Genomic DNA, 13,287 nt, shown 5'->3' on the forward strand with positions numbered 1-13,287 from the left:
CTGTAAATGTGCAAATGAAAATAGGAATACTGCCACAGGTAACTCCAGCATTGCTTAACAGTGAGACTCCTATTGTTTTTAATTTGCAAAGCAGTGGAGAATGTGAAGAAATGTATAATTATGCAGGATGAGGATGGATCAACTGAATCAGTAAGATCACAGTATTTCACACCTCTTCAAGTTCACCAGATTGTGAAGGTTCCAGCTTCAGTAATTTCTAGTGTTGTGGCTGTCTTTAAGTCTGAGAATTTATAGATGTATAGGGCAAAAGGAATCTTCTGCAATTAAATAAAAGGGCAGATGAATTTATTTCCCTCCCTCTGCACAGTCCATTGTTCTTGGATTCTGTCTGTATTTTGAAAAGTCTTAGAATGCTAAAGACAAACATATGAGAATCTGGAACCCTGCTAAAGCTTCAGATACTGAGCTGTTAGGGTTGGCCTCCGAGCTCACATTAGCTTGTACTGGCAAACTAAGAGCTGACTGCGGATAAGAAAATTCAGGGGAGGTTATTGCCACAGATCCTTCCAAAAGTGCTCAGGAAGAGTTGAAAAATATTCTGTAGGAATAGTGGCCCTCTGTAAATCTTTAAAATTAAACTATGCTGTCAAGAATTCTGTTTAACCTGAAGTGCAAATGGTAGTGGTAAAAAGAGCAGCTGCTAGATATACAAGAGGTGATCTTGCACCACTGGTTAGACATGGGGCATGTATTGGGGACTCCACATTTCCCCTGGCCCTTGCTGGTTTTAAAAGTAGTGAGCAGAGTATCCCATGTCCTACAAGAGGCATGACAGTTTTTCAAAAGACAAGGTCAAGGGGAAAAACCAAGATTGTGTACTCTTTTAGAATTCAGTATATAAAAGCTGCTTTTGAAAAAGCTTTTCCTTAGTTCTCATCCTACTTCTGAGCAAAACAGTGGTGTTTTCCACTTGGCTGGAGCAGGAGAGGCTGAATGAGTCTCCTTGTAAAGGATCTCCATGGCACTTAGAGCTGATTGCTCATTTTGCATGCCAGGCAAATGTGTTAAGAGATTTGATTGTACCAGCAGCAATAAGAGTCAGTCCCTCCACAGCCTTTACTCTTCAATCAGGAGGATTCTCAGTAGCTTAATTACAGTCTGTGCTTCAGATTCAGTTGTGGGTCTGTAAGTTTCAGCTGCTGGTAGGTTCAGTGAAATGCCATAACTTGATACCTGCTGAAAAGTTGTCACTTCCTCCAGTTAGCTCCTTCAAACTGCAGGTAAAGAGAAGGAAATGACCATTTACCCTCCTGTCCATCTGCTATGCCATCACAAACTCCAGAGTGGTATTCTGGACTAAAATTATTCTTTTAAATTTCCTGTAGAAAGATAATCATAATTGGAAGGCAGTGCATGACTTATGGCATGTCTCAGTTCATCTGTCCTGGGAACTATCCATTGTACATACACATCTGCTTCTGTACACCCACACAGGATGGGAAGATATTCCTCCACAGGAAGGTCTTCCGCTGCTCAGAGTGCAGGTGGTATGTATTGGCAAATCACAAACTGGGGATGTGGGGCCAAGTTCCCAGAGCAGTGCACACAGAGTGAAGCAATTCACTCAGCTGCTCAATGAGAATACAAGATGAGTGAGTAGGAATACAATCACAGGGCCCATCTTTCTTTTTTCTAGTTCTTACTTGTTGCATTTGAAATATTGACCATTCGAAGACTAAAATTACTATATAACAAGATCAGTCACAAGGAATATACTTGGTGCTTAAAATAATTAAAGAAAATGCAGAGCATTTAATAGGGCATCATACATTTTCAAATTCCAAAGCTGTAGACAATGTGTTGCCTTTGAATTACAGATGTTCCTAAATGCTGTCCATTTTTTATCCTTTATTTGTCCATTGAATGCCTTTCTGTAATCACCTGGATCATTCTAAAATTGTTTAATAAAATTCCTTTGGACAGGGAAGATGGGTGATAAAGTTGTAGTGTTGAAATCATCCTGATTAGAGCAGGCACCCTGCTCTGAATTAGCAGTTTCTATTTTCATTTTATGTCTGACTTGCTCAGCTGTGTCTTTTAACATTTCAGCAATTCTGGTTCATTCAGAGGATTTATTTCATTCTTTCCAGCAGCAGGACCTGTGTTTATCTTTTCTCACCTCAGTAAGAGCCCTTTCCCCTTCACTGTATCAGTCCTCCAGCATTACTGTACACATTGTATAGAAGAATAGAAATGAGTCATTAAACTAATGACCATCAGTCTTTACAGTTGTCAGTGAACAGATGCCTGCAGTGCCTGTCATGTGAGCTTTTAATTGCTCTGGGGTTTGCTGCTAAAGCAGAGTAATCTAAGTAGTGGCTTATTAGTGAGTGTACATGTGAAATGCTGTCAGTTAATGCTGGTAAATGAGTTGTGACCAGGAAGGGAACAGTCTTCAGATTAATGGTATGTCCTCTTACACAGTTGCATTATTTGGGTTTTGTTCAGTTATTTAACCTTTTTCTAGTTAGCATTTAATTTTTAATGCTGCATAGTGTGGCTGGCTTGGTACAACACACAGTTAAAACTTTGCCCTGCTTGAGATGCTTTCACTGGCAAGAGAGAAAGATGAAATATACTTGAACAATCACCCTTTCTCCCTTGCAGAAAGTGAGGGGAAGCTGAAAAATGGACGGATCATAAATATCAAGACTGGCATCACTGGACTGAAGGAATAGTTAAGCTGAGATTTAAATGTAGCTAAATTAGAGTGCTTGGAGAAATGAGTTGCAGTGTTTGAACAGTGGGCCTCAGTCTGGGAAACCATTTCAGCAGTAGCACATCAGGTGGGAATGATGATACTGGAAGTCACCATCACTAATCTCAAAGTGGGAGATGAATGATAAAACAAAAGTAATTTCTCAGGGAAAAATGGTTTACTATGAAGTAGCATGCTTTGCTTCACGGCTGGTGTATCAGAATTCCTGACACCAGTACAGCACAAAAAGCTTAAAACCTTTAGAGTATTTGCAGAAGTGTGTTTGAGACTCAGAAACTGCGTGCTATGAACAGTTTCTTTTGGGAATTTCTTTTAAAAATCATGCTGAAACAGGTGTGCACACGTGGAGGGTGTTTGGCTGAAAGGCATTCACCTCATGTGCCTTATTAATAGCCTTAAACCAACATTCCTACAGCAGAACCATGACCATTTAAATGCTTCCTTATTGTGAAAATGTGCCTGACCAACTCAATGTGCAAGGCTGCTCAGTCCATAAACCCTGCAAAGGGACTTATTGCAGTGGAGAAAGAAGAGTAGACAAAGAACTGGGTTAATATCATTAAAATTATCAGAAGCAGTGGAAAACTAACAGTGGAAAAATCACATTTTCCTCACCATATGTTAAATGCATTTGTGTGCTGAGCTGTTGGAAATCCTAAGTGAGCCTGGGAGTGAACATCTGGCTGGGGCATTTCTCTGCAGTCTGGTTTCTTCCAGGTGAGAGAGGATTCTTCAGCTAGAGGTAACAGGGAGGAGAACCACTTTGATTGTTTAGGCTCTTATTCAGGGTGGTCTGTCTTTGTAAGCAGAATTTTAGGGTACACCCCTCTTGAAAGGAATGTTGACAAGATGGTAGCAGGAGCTCTGGTGCTCTGCTGAGAAAGGTGGATGAAGAGCCCAAGCTCTCTTGGCACTTACAGGACTGTTCAGTCCTTGAGAAGCTTTTTGGTGGTAGATATTATCAGAAGCTTTCTATCTTCCTGATCTGTCAAAGATGGTTAGTTGCATGCCCTTCAGGTTCTCCTACTTGAATTTTGGGCTATTTGATCTTAAAAAAGAGTTGTGCCAAAGATATATTTTCCTGCTGAGAAATTATTCCAGCTCTTGGTGGCTGAGAGTTTGCCTGTTTCCAGGTCAATTTTTATTATGAGAATTTGTAGTCCTTTACAGTAGCAGAACAATTCCATCCATTTCATCTACCTGTTTAGTTCATGATAAACATCACACTGTTGCTGATGACATTGTATAAACAGTACACAATGAAGAAAAATTACTAGTGCTAGGGCAGCCTTTTCTGGGGGCTGAACACTTGCCAGTTTTTCCCTGCCACCTGAATCAGAAGCAGATGGACAGAGACTGAGGGCAGGGAGAAAACTCCATCATTAGCAGTGCAATACATGGCAGTGCCTGCAATATATGATAGTCACTGTTCAGGTTTCCTCACAAGACAAAAGTATCTGGCTTTAATTGCACTTGTGAACAACTTTAATGTCAAAATCTTCAGCATTTAGCTCTGCAGTGTATAGGGGTTTAGGATTCTTTTTTTTCCCCCTAAGTGCTGTGGTTTTAATACCATTCCATCACCCCACACATTTCCCTTCTTTGTGTTTTCATTATGCAACAGGAATTCTCTTAAAAATCTGGATCAGCCACTAGTTCTAGCAGGTGTTTGGCTTCTGAGTGCCAGAGTTTTTTTCTTCACACAGCTTATGGATGAGAATTTCACTGCCCTTAGGCACAATTTCAACTGAAGTATATGAAAAGTGTGTTACTGTGTCAGTTCAAATTATATCACTATTAAAGAAAAAACTCAAAAGGAAATTAAATATAAATAATCATACTAACATAACATAACATTAATAACATTAAGGTTATAATTTAAATTAAAAAGAACTGGGAAAATCTGAGTCAGAAGTCCCAGACTCTCCTGAGAGCAGCCATTGTAAATTAAGATATTGACAACTTTGAGTCACACAATATGTCTTGATGAATAGTACAATAATACTGGAGTATATAGGAACTGAGTGTATTTTTTAGTTCTGTATAGTATATTGTGTAGAAACCAAGTATTGAGTGAAGTTCTGCATTCCCTCACCCTTGTCCTGTTTATCTGATGGTGGCTGACATACTTAGGCAGTACCCCATGAAGTCCTACATCCCATTTTGCTCACATATAAATATACAAATTGCTACCACCTCTCTTGTGTTCCTTGGAGTGTTGAGACCTGCATGAAGAAAAGTTGGTTGTATGTGGAAGGTGTTTTCCCTTAAATCCTGAATCCTGCTGTCACACCAGTGTGGGCATGTCACTGTGGCCAGGTAAAAACAGAGACATTTTACAGGTGCTCTGCAGAATCATTAACAAAATGGTGCCATGAAGTTTCACCTGCCCAGAATTTTTGCTGAATATTAATTTTCAGGAGGATTTTTGTTTAACTGCAACTTTTGGTTACCTAGGAGCACTCACACCTTTCTTATATCCTTTCTTCAGCATTAGGATAGCTATCCAGTCTGGATACTGGGAAAGGCAGTGAGGAGGAAGTAATCTATTAGAAAAGGGTGATGTTGGTCTTGCAAGCCAATAGGGTGCTGTTTATCTCACTAGGAAAGGATTAGGCTTCTGCAGCCTCTTGTTCTTCTTGTGATGCCTCTATTCATCATTTTTTTCTGGTGTTATTGAGTAATCCTGAGGTCTGTTAATGTATGGCCTGCCAAAGCTTCTGGGGTGTCTTGGCCCTTCATGGTGGATGCTTCTTCCATCCATTAAAGGAATGACCCTATATCCTTCCTCATTTCATTTTGCTCTTTCCTTTGCTCCTTAAGCAATGTAACTCTTCATTCAGTGCATGAGTAGATTTCTTGAGCTTTATAATCCAGCTGCCTCTGACAGTGATCCTACATACCCTTAAACTATGCTTCTTTCTTGCCTTTTGTAAAGAAATCTGCACTTCCTCAAAGATTATGCCTCCAGTTTCCTCCAGTATGTAACTGGACCCACAGTCATGGTTGTAGACAAGCAGCTTGTCAGTTTAACAAGGAAAAAAAAATGCTTCACTACATGGTGTTCATGATAAAGGACACTAACAAAATGTCCTGGATTTGGCTGCATGGAGTCAATTTTCTACCTGGTAGCTGGTATAGTGCTGTGTTTTGGATTCAGGATGACAGCAATGGTGTTTTGGTGGCTGCTGGGCAGTGCTTTCACTAAGTTGATGACTTTTCATCCTCTTATCCTGTCCTGCCAGACAGGAGGCTGGGGGTGCACAAGAAATTGGGAGGAGGCACAGCCAGGGCGGGTGACTCCAAGTGGCCAGAGGGATGTCCCATGCTGGATAGGAACAGAGTGAACAATAAAACTCTGGAAGGACAGGGGTGAGTGGCTGATGCTCAGGGACTGGCTGTGCATCAGTCAGCAAATACAGAGCAGTTGCACTGGGCATCACTTGTTTTGTACATTCTTTTATCATCATTATTATTGTTTTATTTTCTTTTTTTTGTCCTGTTAAACTGTCTTTCTCTTAGGCCAAGGGTTTTACCTTTTCCTTATTCTTTTCCCTGTCTGGCTGTGAGGGTGAGTGAGGGAATGTCTGTGTGGTGTTTAGCCTGACAGGTTAAACTACAACACAAAACTTTAAAATAATATTAAAAATTATCCCAGTTTCTTCGCTAAGAATGCTCATAGTACTTTAGTAATGTATTTTTTTTTTTCCTGTGGATATCATGAGAACCTTTAGAAACTGTCAATGAATAAAAGGCAGAGTTCCACAAGAATATGCTGCAATACTGAAAAGACTTTCTTTATGACAAGAATTTTACCAATTATTAAGTTACTAAATAAGGAATAAAAAGGAGGTTTTGTCTGGAATAATGGAGCATATGGTGAAAGAGGTGATAAAAATATCTTTTTACACTTCAGTCACTTATGTCTGTCTTGCAAGATTTTAAAAAGGGGTTTAAGCGAAATGGTATTTTCTGTCTCATTTCCAGATATTTCTTTCTTTCACTGTTTCATCATAGAGGAGAGTTGATAAAGGGGATTCAGTCTTAAAAAAAAAAAAAAAAAAAAAAATCCCCCAACTACTCCTATGCCCCCAAAGCACAAGCTTTGGAGAACATGCAGGTAGAATCTTCACTCACCAGTGTAGATTGTTTTGGATCTAAAGATTGTTCTGCCCCTTCCCCATATCCCAAGGCTAAGCTAAAGACTTGGGGAAATAATTGGGCATTGCATATTTTGAAAGCAGGATTTGATCCACAGTCACTAACCTTCTGACAATAATTGGAAGTGAACTGTTCTGGGGTTATCTTTTCTGGGGGCTGAATTTTACCCCTTGGCTCTTATTTATACAAATCTAGAGAGAACAGAGTGAGCAGTGTTGCTCACAGACCTACCAGTGTTACATTGCAAGGGATGCTGTCCTGCTGCAGCTGGATTTGGGCCCTGGTTCTGTGGGGAGGTCCCTGGGAGTTTTGCCACTGATATCTCTGGGAGCAGCTTCAGTCTGCTGGTGCTGCTCTTTTAGAGCAAATTTTAAGCACTTTTGGTCAATTCTTTGGAAAGAAGGCAGAGTTTGCCTAACACAGTTTAGAAGAAGCTACACTGGAAGAAGGAAAACTTCAGGGTTCATGTTAGTTTTAGAAATATGAAGCAAAGTGGATATTTAAGCTGGTTTTTGAAAGTAAATGAAGTTTTGACTAAATGCTGCTGGAGCCTTCCAGTGAAATGTTTAATCTTTTAGCCAGACAATAGCAAGAGAAAGCATAAGTAATTGTTGATAAATATCCAAAAGCTTAATCACTAGTATAAATTTTAGAGGGTGCAGAAAAAGATTTCAAAGTGTGTTGATGTCAGTCTGCAGCCCAAGCTATGCCAAAGAAAATGTATTTACATTTAATGAAGAGAAATGGTGGTAGAAATGCCCTTTTGAAAAGACTGAAAGATGGGATCTTAATTTAAAAACTAAATGATCTCCATTGTTCTTCCTGTTTCAGTGTTGGCTTAAGGCTGCACAAACTGAGAGCCTGAGGAAAGGTTCAGGCTGAGCACTTTTGTTCTGTGACGTGATCTTAGGCACATTCCAGCCACTGGAATGACTCCGAGTGCTCGAATGGGCGCAGGATGGTTTCAGCAGCACAGATGATGTAGGCAGTTGCTTTCCTGCAGCTGTGAATATGATTATAGTTACAGCTTAGATTCAGTTTTCAGTGACAGACACTTCAAACAATAGCTCAACTATCAGTTTCTAAGTTGCTTGCTGGCAGTATTTTCCTGTGTTGGAAAAACGGTGGCTTATCCAAAATATTTAAGAATTGTCTTTTGCTTATCTTTGTATGTATTTTCATCTCAGAGGCATATTTTTCCAATCTTGTTTTATTTCTTCACATTCAAGCAGGCCTAGAATGAGAGATGAGAGGAAAAGTAATTAGATTTGGGCTTAAATTAGACATGTCTTAAGTCTGCTTTTAACTAATACAGAGCGTGCAACATGGAAGAACAATCCTTGAGTGTCCCACTCTAGTTCAGTCCCCAGCAGAGCTTTTGACTCAGTGTTTCAGATTGTCTCATTGTCTCAGTTGTGACTTCCCTGATGAAATCTGACAGCCAAGTTTTCTTTCAGGATTCTTCTATGAAGAAGTGCTTGACTTCAGCCAAGTCTTCTTTCATTTTTCTAGGAGAAATGACATTTATACTTTAATTCTGATTTGAAATGCTGGCCTCTTAGTTTAATATTAATAATTAAATTATTGGCCTGGTCTGCAGAAATGCTGAGCTGCTGGCAGCTTCTGTGGAAACTCGGTTCACTTGCAGGGTCTTTAAATGTTTCAGAGTGTCTAGCATTAGGAAGCTGTTTCTGTAGATCTTGGCCATGACAGAAGCTAATCTGACTCTTACTAGATATTTATTCATAGGATTGCTTGCTCTGGAGATAGCCAAAGTTCTGAACTGTTGATATGACATTGTTTATCTGCAAATTCACTTTTTCATGTTGTGATGAAGCTGGAGCGCTGTGCTCTATCTAACATTTTTGTATTGGAGTCCTTGAAAATCCATTAAACTGAACTGCTACTTAGCTGGTATATTACTTCCCTGGGGCATAAATCAAATGCTGCAGCAGCTCAGGAGACAGATATTTAACTTGAATTAAATGGGAATACACACATTTTGGTATATGATTGGACTTGCTGTGCATATTAATCTGACAAACATGTATTTACAAGTCATTAAGAATGCAGATAGTTTTTCTCATTTTGCTTTTCTCATCTTTTTTTTTTTTTCCCCTAAAACAACGATTTTGGAAATGAGCACTGCCCATTTTCCACTTCCAACAAGAGCTAATAAAAGAGCCACAAAACTATGGAAAGCAAACTGCCTTTCACTGTATTTGTCTTTTCTTTATAGAATTTACTTTGGGCAGGGTAGTGCAAGTTGTGCATAACTGTAAAGCTTTTGTTGATTGAACCTTTTATCTTTTGTCTGTGTTTCTTTTTAAAAGTAAGATATTGAGGCAGTTTCAGGAAGAACACGGTATTTGTAATTTTCAGCATTTGGAATAGATCATTCTGAGCTTTCCACTGCATTGCTCCAGTTTGCTCTCATTATGCTCCCAATTTTAGCAAGGACACAGGCTTGGTTAGGGAACGACTGATTTAAATCTAGATCATGTTTATATGTCTTAAGTGTACATAACAGCCAAGTTCTTCCTTTTCTCTGTATGTGGTTCTTGGTGCCAAGAAACTCTAAAATTAAAAATTCCTCTGTACCTGAAATATTAATGTTTGATTTCTAATTATGTTCATTATGTTTCTTTGAGACATTGCATCTGTTTTCTCAAATTTAGTAGAAAAAAAGCTTTCTAAAGCTGCTGCTTTCTATATATAAATATGGAACAATCACTTTCAAATCTCCTGGTGGCTGTGATTAAGTAGAATAGTAGCATGCAATTACAAGGTTTGGTTGAGCTTTATATTGGCTTTAGTCTCAAATTATCTCCAAGAACTGTAGACTAAACCAGATTTCTAAATTTATGTGAAATTACAATAGCAGTTTAAATCCTTGGATGAAATTGTTGCTCTCGAACTTGAAAGGAATGACCAGTGATTAATATTTATAAATTTTACTAATGGAAAACTCTACAGTTTAGTGATTTGATAATTTTAAGTAAGCTGGATGGCAATAGTTGCCATGAATCCTGGGTATTAAGGAAAAAAAAAAGAGCAGTTAAAGTACTTTGCATTGTGTGGTGGTTTCAGAATGTGCCAGTGGGATTAATTTTGGGTCAAGTGAACCAGAAGGTGTGCCCCAGCAGCACCTACTGTGCTCAGTCACTGGGAGATGCTCAGCTGTGTGTGGGAGGTCAGTCCTTCCCAGCCTTGCTTCTAGCTAATGGCAGTATTGGCTGGGAAGCACACTGTGACCATTCCTCTTACTCTCAATAATAAAATAAAATCAAATCCTCAAATCCAGCAACTTGAGCAGATGCTTCTACTCAGTGTTCTACAGAGCACTGAAACTGGGCAGCAGCCAAAACAATGTGCAGCTCTTGGTGGAAGGAGATCTAAAACCAGAGGCTTGGATACAGGCAATTCTTTGTGTCCTGTGCAATTGAAAGTGGAAGAGTAATTTGGTCTTTCAGCACTCAGGTGGGGAGTGGTGAGAGAGGAAACAATCACAGCCTGAGATCAAAGCTGTGCTCCAGCATAAAGCTTGAATAAACCCAGTGCCATTTCACACTTGCCACTTCTGCTAGTTCTCCTTGATCACATAGGCAGAAAGATGTAGCATGGAAGACCTTATTTTTTCAGTTTCTGACTGATAAGTTACATGTCCTAATCGACTAGAAAGATTTTCAAACACTGCTCTGTTTCCAGCTTTTATATTTTCTTTTTTGTCAGTAGGTAATATATACTTTCTTCCTCCATGATATATTAATGTCAATGAATTTTATGTAGTGGTTAGTATTATATCTGCTTTGGCTATGTAATCACCTTCTACTGTCTGCTTAAGATCTCAAAAGCTGGTTTAAAATGCCTGCTTTAAATCTTAAGTGTACTTGTAATTTGACACATTTAATTTAAAGCTATTGAGATTAAACTGGCCATTAAACAGACCTAAAACACTAGCATGAAATGTAATTGTTTTTTGAAACTTGCACTCGTAGTCTTTAAAACATGAATTTATGTCAGATTAGCTAAGTCATTCAGAGATGATCTCAAATATACTATAAACCCACAGACTGTTGAAATTTGAATTATGTTTAAGCCAAAGTGCCCATAGAAATATAAAATCCTCATAAGGAGCATTGGTAGATTCCTCAGTGGGGAATAAAATGGACTAAATGGAAACATTATATTTTATGTTCAGTACAATGTATGAATGAAAGTGCATTAGGAACATGCAGCTTATTTGAAGGTGCCTGCATCTAGAGGGCAAAAATGTTTTTCTGCTGCTTTGGTTAGTGGATACGAAAGAGTTCTCTGAACGTTTGAAGATTTGTTTTTTTAAAAATTAACTTCTGAGTTTGGGTTGTTTATCAGATGTAATTAATTGGTTTCAACATCATTTTGCCATGACAATTGATAGTGTGCTCTTAGTGTTTCTTTTTATTTTTAAAATTAATTGCTTGCCTGTACTCTTTCTTACTTGACTTATACCAGACAGGTAGCAGTACCTATTGCTGCAGCTGGCAATCAGTTTCCATTGTAACCTCCTGAGAAACCTTATAAAGTATCCACATTTTACACTGAATTTTTCCATGCTTGGAAGCCAGGTTTTGCTTGCCTGAATCTAGCAAACATTCCTCTGCTCCTCAAGTGCCTAGCTGCTCATTAGCTTTTCACGAGAAAATGGAATGTGTGTTAGAAACCCCTAGTTTCTCTTCTTATGTTTATCAAATTGCTATTTCAGCTTCAAATATTGGCATGTTTTATATTCAAAGCATTAGACTGATTAATGTCCAAAGACTTTGTATTTTAAATGTTTAAGTTACACAGATGAGAAATACAAGCAAGATTATTGCTTTGTATCCTACTGACAAATTTATGAGAAATTAGGCAGCGGTGTGCTAGATACAATTAACTAAAGAAGTATGGTGGGATAATTTTGGTTGTCTTCTGCCTGTAAGTTAGGCAAATCTTCCAAAAATATTTTTATAAATCACTAGTGCTTAACAGGATTCTTTTTCCAAAGTATTCTACAAATCTAAACTAAACAACACACCATTAAGATAGGTCAATAGGTGCTGTAATTGTTTTACACCTGGCAAAACTGAGGTAGAAATGATAAGAGCTTTAACCCAGGCCACTTGAGATGTAGAATGCATATCTCTTATCCATTAGCCCTGTGCTGAAATCATAGGATTACATCACTGCCATATTCCCTCACCCAGGATCAATGGATAGCCCAGTGAAACCAGTGGGGAAAGGTGCCAGATTATGTCAGCCCCTTCCACGTCTGGGCTGGGCTCAGATCAAGGCTCACCTCAGCTGCAGCCAGCTCAGGTTCAGCAGGAAGCAGAGCTGGGGACCTCTTCTGGTGGCCTTATGGGGGAACTGTTGTTACCAAATGTAGTTTTGTTCTCCATATTTTATTACTTAATTATGCATAAATAAGGTCAGTTGGCTAAAGTGTAAAAGTGAGATTTCTGTAATAAGCTTTATGGAAATGTAATGATAATACAGTGTAAATGTGAATTACTCTTATGTAGGCCTGATAAAAAAATCCTCTTTACAATCTTGTTCAGTCTTGCATGCTGAAATATGACCTTTACTCTAGTCTAGACATGTCCTTTGCAAGCTATTTCTCGTTTATATGAAGAGTGCTTGATTTAAACCAAGTATGTTAATCTGATGCTGTCAGGACTGATGGGGTTTGCAGTCTGAGAAGCTGACAGCTCTCAACAGAGTAAGCAAAAGCACTGTAAGCTTCTCCAGACCATCCTGCAAATGACATGCATCTGCTTTTTATGAGATAAGGTGTGAGCTTCTTGCTTACTGCAAGAGAGAAAGTGCAGTAGGTCTTACCTTCCTTTTCCACTACAAACTGCTTTAAATTATGTCAATTACTTTAGAAATCTCTAGTTTGCTGGCACCTACATTTGCTACAGTTCTAGCCAAGAGTTTAGAAACTGGGTGATGGCAACTGCCTGCTTTCACGTGAAATTGCTGTGTAAATGTCAAAATATACAGTTTAATTATACTCCTATTTATTAACTTTATTCATTGGTTAATGTCCAGCTGTAACTTGCACATTTCAGGCTTTTTTTTCTTCCCTGGAAGGTTTCAACCTTTTACAAGGTAATGTTCATCTCCTTGCCCTGTGCTCACTACACAGCTGGACTCAATATTCTGCATTCAAAAGATTGCTCATTTTCTCTAGTATGCAAACCATGGCTTCTCAGGGCTGTGTTAAATGCAGAGGGAATCAGAGCAGAAGAGTCTGTGCAGAACATTTGCTACATATCTGGGTTTCTTGAGAGCTCAGTGCAGTGAGATGGTGTTGGCCCAGCCTGTGCAGGGTGTGTTGAGCACATTTCAGGTGTGTTGTGATT

At 38.8% G+C, this 13,287-nt stretch overlaps 1 protein-coding gene across 2 annotated transcripts in view; it reads left to right on the forward strand.

Annotated features, from left to right (window-relative positions):
* ADAMTSL3 (ADAMTS like 3) overlaps positions 1 to 13,287 on the forward strand; it is a 168,760-nt gene that overhangs the window by 14,979 nt on the left and 140,494 nt on the right. The gene's annotated exons all lie outside the window — the stretch shown is intronic.

Source organism: Oenanthe melanoleuca, chromosome 10, assembly GCF_029582105.1.
Source record: "Oenanthe melanoleuca isolate GR-GAL-2019-014 chromosome 10, OMel1.0, whole genome shotgun sequence".
NCBI classification, from domain to species: domain Eukaryota; kingdom Metazoa; phylum Chordata; class Aves; order Passeriformes; family Muscicapidae; genus Oenanthe; species Oenanthe melanoleuca.